This window comes from Bison bison, unplaced genomic scaffold, assembly GCF_000754665.1.
Source record: "Bison bison bison isolate TAMUID 2011002044 unplaced genomic scaffold, Bison_UMD1.0 scf7180017864371, whole genome shotgun sequence".
Classification (NCBI taxonomy): Eukaryota; Metazoa; Chordata; class Mammalia; order Artiodactyla; family Bovidae; genus Bison; species Bison bison.
In genome coordinates, this window is record NW_011494943.1 from 13,025,026 (window position 1) to 13,030,388 (window position 5,363).

At 47.3% G+C, this 5,363-nt stretch overlaps 1 protein-coding gene across 4 annotated transcripts in view; it reads right to left on the minus strand.

Annotated features, from left to right (window-relative positions):
- The window catches only part of LOC105000463 (chromosome unknown open reading frame, human C17orf62), a 6,240-nt gene extending 5,095 nt beyond the window's left edge, over positions 1–1,145 (minus strand). The window contains exons 1-2 of one of the 4 annotated variants that reach the window (XM_010856388.1): positions 1,039–1,145; positions 5–26 (exon numbers count right to left, since the gene is read on the minus strand). The gene's annotated coding sequence lies outside the window, so the exon portion shown is untranslated. Of the gene's footprint in view, positions 27–1,038 lie in introns of all 4 variants that reach the window. The other 3 variants (XM_010856385.1, XM_010856384.1, XM_010856387.1) reach the window with 3 other exon arrangements.
- Positions 1,146–5,363: the final 4,218 nt, after the last annotated feature.

Sequence of the window (5,363 nt, forward strand, 5' to 3'; positions counted from 1 at the left end):
CCACCTTCAACAGGAGACCAGGGCGCCTGGGGAAGGACACAGACAGCTGGAGCCCTTGGGCCACTGCTAACAGACAGGAACCCAGCTCCTCTCCAGAACAAGATACCCAGCTGCCCACTAACAAGGTCCACACAGGTTCAGGAACCAGTCAGCCTGTGCTGACTGCAGTCTCTGTGGTCAGGCAAATCAACCCCCCAGGGACCCATGTCCTCTGTAAGGAAGGTTCTTTGCACAGATGTAATGGTTGCACTGGGACTATGTCCCCTGCTCTGGCTCACAAAGCATCAACACTTGATCATCACCTGTCCACTTCCTACCTGGAAACCTCAGTCTCTTGGAAACCGTTAGCCCCCAGCAGCCTTCAAACTTCTGGCACCCTATCAGAACGTACCAGAACACCCTCATTTCCCTGTATAGGCCTATGAAAAAGAGAACTGAAAGTCTCATCATGGTTTGATGAGAGGCACTGACCGAAAAAGTCAGCTCCTGCAGCTGCGGAGACAACAGTCCGCACCCAGGGGAGGGTTTGGACGGCCAGGAGCACCGGCTTAATGAACGAGTCAGCAAAGGGGACTGATCTTCCCTTTTATCAGTGGAGAATTCTGCCTTGCACGATGCAATACGTTCAAAACGCTGGCTCCAGGGGCCCCGTTTTGGGTAGCTTTTCAGATATTCTTTGTAAAGTTATGTCAAATTTCTGACAACAAAGAGTGGATTCAGTTCACACAAACGAAGCCAAGATCCTGCGATATCCCCGGCTCCCTCCCCTTGACATGCTTCGCCTGTCTCCACAGGCGACTCGGCCGCCCGCGGGGCGAGATCACTCCTGTCACCTGCAAGAGCCACTTAGGACACTCTCCACTGACCTTGCGGCCACACTGTGCACCCCTCTAGCCTCGAGCGCTACCAGGCCCCCGGGGCATCGACCCGGGCCGAGTCCCAAGACCGCGCTCCCGGAAGGACCTCGGCTGCGGGAGCCGCCCCTCAGCACACCCCGTGCCCCTCAACCCGCAACCGTGGCACGGTCCCGGCGCTCACCTCGGACACAAACCTGCAGGCGCGGAGGCGGGACGGGCGGGACCGCAAGACTTCAAAACCCGCCGGCCTCCAACTTCCGGAGCTGGGGGCGGGACCAGCTGACTTCCGGACCCGCGGGGGCGGATGGGACAGTAGACTTCCAGACTCGGGGGCGGGGCGAGGCGCATGGGTCCTCACTTCCGGGGCCTCCACTCTGCCCTCGAGAGGAGAGGACTGGCGGGGTTCTAGAATGAGGTTGGCTATCAATCAGTAGAGATTGCGGAGGCTGCCACGGGTTTTGCGCACCCCGGCGCTCAGCAGAGCGCCTGGGGTTGCAGTCTTTAGAAGATCAGCAGAGGTAGGTGAAGTTGTAAGCACGAGACAGCCATTTAAGATGGTAAGAAAACGTGAAGTATGTATTTAAGCTCACAACAGATACATACAAACATTAGGGTAGATTCTGTAAAAACTTTAATGGGAAGCATTAAAATAGAATTAAAATAGTTGTTCGTGGTTTGGAAAATTATTGTAAAAATGTGAATTCTCCCAACTTGCTCTGCAGATTGAATTGCAAACCCAGTAAGTGTATCAACAGGTTGAAAAATCTGCACAGCGCTGCAAGGCACTGTGGAGGAGGGGAGAGATCTTTGACCCCCCAAAAAACTCAGTGTAGCTGGGAAATTCACATTTTCGTGAGGGCAGTTTTTCTGCTCCTCCTAAACTTGCCCCATTGTTGGGGAACGAGGATTGTAGTAAGAGATCGTATTCTCCAGGAATACCTTGAAATGCCCGCTTAGGTGGCCTCCCTGCTCCACTCTTCAGTAAAACACTCATAATGTACCGCCACGGCCCCCAGATGAGGCTCCAAGCAGGACCCTGATTTGCCTATTTCCCACTAGAGAAGGACTCTACCTGAAACAGGAGAGCCTCCACCACACAGCCACTGCCTGCATCAGTGGCCTCCAAACTGGGACAGTCAAGATGATCTATAGTGTGCTGGAAGAACATACTAGAGCTTGTATTCCTACTTATTTTATCTTTTTATGTCTATTCTCATGTGTCCTATAATTTACATAAGATTTATACACAGTGTATAAAGAAATATACACACATGGGCATGCTTAACCCTAGATGTTTTACCAATATAGGCACGATGTCAAAAATTGGGGGATGACTTTTCTATTTCACCAGTCTCTATGTACTCTCTGCCTGTGGTTCAGAATCACCTGGTGGGGCTGTTGAAACACAGACCATTGGACCTGTTCAGCAATGGATGGGGCTTGAAATGTACTCATGCCAGTGCCTGCTGCTCTGGGAACCACACCCAGAGAATTTAAGCTCTGAGCTGTAACAAAAGTAGGTTCTGCCTGAATGTGGCAGGTTCCCTGACCTGATGCCTCATCCCACATTCCATTTCCTTGAAATGCCTTCTGAGGTAAAATCACATGCCATCTTGAAGGTCTATTTGAATTGCTTAGCACCTCCTTTAAGTCCTCTCTGCTTGTGATCTTAATTCCTTAGAATTTAAGGAGAACTGAATTGATACCCAGAAAATTCCACTTTGCATTGCAGTCCTTGACATAATTTAATCTTTTGTACCAGAGGACAAGCCATTTAAAAATGAAGCCTACACTGGCTTTCTATTAATGTTAAGTGAAAGAACAAATGATGGCTGATTTGATTAAAACCCTGCTGAATACAGGTAAGAGCAAAAGACTGGAAATAAATACAAAATCCATAAATAGGGGACTGAGTGAATAAAATCTGTACATTTTTTCCAGTTATCAATTGTTTTAAATTCAAACTGCATTGCCCATTCTATGAAAATGCATCTGAGCCCTTTTTTCTGTGCTCTCTGGCATGATGTTAAGCTTTGTCAATGGAAGGTGTTGGAGACACTTCAAGAGGAAGAGTTTTTCTTCTCGGTCTGGTTCTGTTGTCCTGGATCCACAGTGCACAAGGTTTCTCTAGTGTTCAGCTCTTACGGTACACACTGGCCAGCTGTACCCAGTATCCTCCACCTTCCCCAGCAACCCATTAAGTGGTCTTGTAGCAGAGTGCCTCCAGTGAGATTGATGTCAGGTCTAAAGTAAGAATTGTACAAGGAAATGTATCAAAAAGGAGAGAGACTATTAGTGTTGTCAGAAGAATTCAACAGAATAACCAAATAGTGGATAAGAGAAATTTCTCATTATGGAAGCAGTCCTGCTAATAAATAAAGAAATGATAGGATTAAAACATCAACCTAATGAAACTAGGCCATCTCATCAATGGTTGAAAATTAACATCACAAAAGGACAGGCACTAGAACTGCCTGATGGGATTTCACAATACCACCTAGGAAGTAGTCTTTCCTTGGAATTTCCCTGGCAGTCCAATGGGTTGAGACTGTGCTCCCAATAAAGGGGATACAAGTTTGATCCTGGTCCAGGAACTAAGATCCTGCTACACTTTACTGAAAATTCACAACAAGGATATGCTGAGGAACTCCACATGGATGCAGTCAGCAATTGCTGAAAACCCTGCAGTCAAACAATCTGAGAAGTGAAATTGCTCAGTCGTGTAGACTCTTTGCGATCCTATGGACTGTAGCCTACCAAGCTCCTCCGTCCGTGGAGCAACCTGATTTTTTAACAATGATATACAAGGAGAGATAGGAGTATGTGAATGGAACCTGCAGATTTAACAAACCCCCAAAACTTTAGAACTGGGAACTCCCTATACAATATTTAACTAAGTGAGACTAATTTTATTTTTAGAAACAAAATTTTTGTAAGAGAAACACACAAACCAATTGAAATACAGACTAATAAAACATTGAACCTTATTTAGATCCAGATTGAAACTAAAATGAAGAGACCTTTGGGGAAACCTGGACACTAACTACACACAGCCCACCAGGCTTCTATGTTCATGGAATTCTCCAGGCAAGAATACTGAAATGGGTAGCCACTCCCTTTTCCAGGGGATTCCCTGATAGCTCAGTTGGTAAAGAATCTGCCTGCAATCTAGGAAACCCCGGTTTGATTCCTGGATCAGGAAGATCTGCTGGAGAAGGGATAGGCTACCCACTCCAGTATTCCTGGGCTTCCCTTGTAGCTCAGCTGGTAAAGAATCCCCCTGCAATGTGGGAGACCTGGGTTCAATCCCTGGGTTGGGAAGATCCCCTGGAGAAGGGAAAGGCTACCCATTCCAGTAATCTGGCCTGGAGATTTCCACGGATTGTGTATAATCCATGGTGTCACAAAGAGTCGGACAGGACTGAGCGACTTCCACTTTCTTCCCCTTCTCCAGGGGATCATCCCAACCCAGTGATAGAACCCAGGGGTCTCCTTCATTGCAGATGGATTCTTTACCATCTGAGCCACCTGGGAAACCCCTTGATGAAATTAAGTAATTGTAACTTGCCTTTTCCACACATGATGATATTGCATTATAGTTTTAAAACATTAACAAAATATAAGTGACAACCTAAATTCTTTTATTTAAGGTGATAACTGAAAATGTTTTCTTTTTTAAGTAATTAATTTGGCTGTCTTGGGTCTTAGTTGTGGCATCCAGGATCTTTCCTTGAGTCACAAAGACTCCCCAGTTGCGGTGCATGGACTTCAGTCGTTGGGGCACTTTGGCTTAGTTCCCTGACCAAGGACGGAGCCAGCACCCACTGCACTACCAGACAGATTCTTAACCACCCAAACCACCATGGAAGTCCCTTGAAAATGTTTTCCAAGAGGAGGTGCTGACATAGATTTGAATAATACAATATATTAATCTGACAGCCAGATAGGACCTCCTGAATTTAACTGACAGCAGGTTGTAAAAGAGCGTATGCACCAAAAACTATAATTTAAAAAAAAAAAGTTTTAAAGGGGAATATTTTAAGGTTTTGAGACTTGGAATACTCTCAAATGTTTTGCTGACCTGTGACCCCACCCCCAGGTGAGGAGGGAGAAATGTCCATTCCTGAGATTCCCCTGATAGAGACACCCCAGTGCTTTATTTTCCAGGCGCAGTTCTCATTTCCGATGGTGCTGGGATGACCATGCACTAACTACATAAAATGTTACCAGGGGACAAAGCTCAACGTCATCATTTGGTCCCGCATCCACCTTGATTTGCTATAGGTAGCGTAGGAGAAGGAAATGGCAACTCACTCCAGTGTTCTTGCCCGGAGAATCCCAGGGACGGGGGAGCCTGGTGGGCTGCCGTCTCTGGGGTCACACAGAGTCGGACACGACTGAAGCGACTTAGCAGCAGCAGCAGTGTAGGACGCAGGTTTGGCGACCTACGCTTCACACGTTCCTCGCGCTCCCGACGGCGCCACCTGCTCCCGGCCCGCCGCCCCT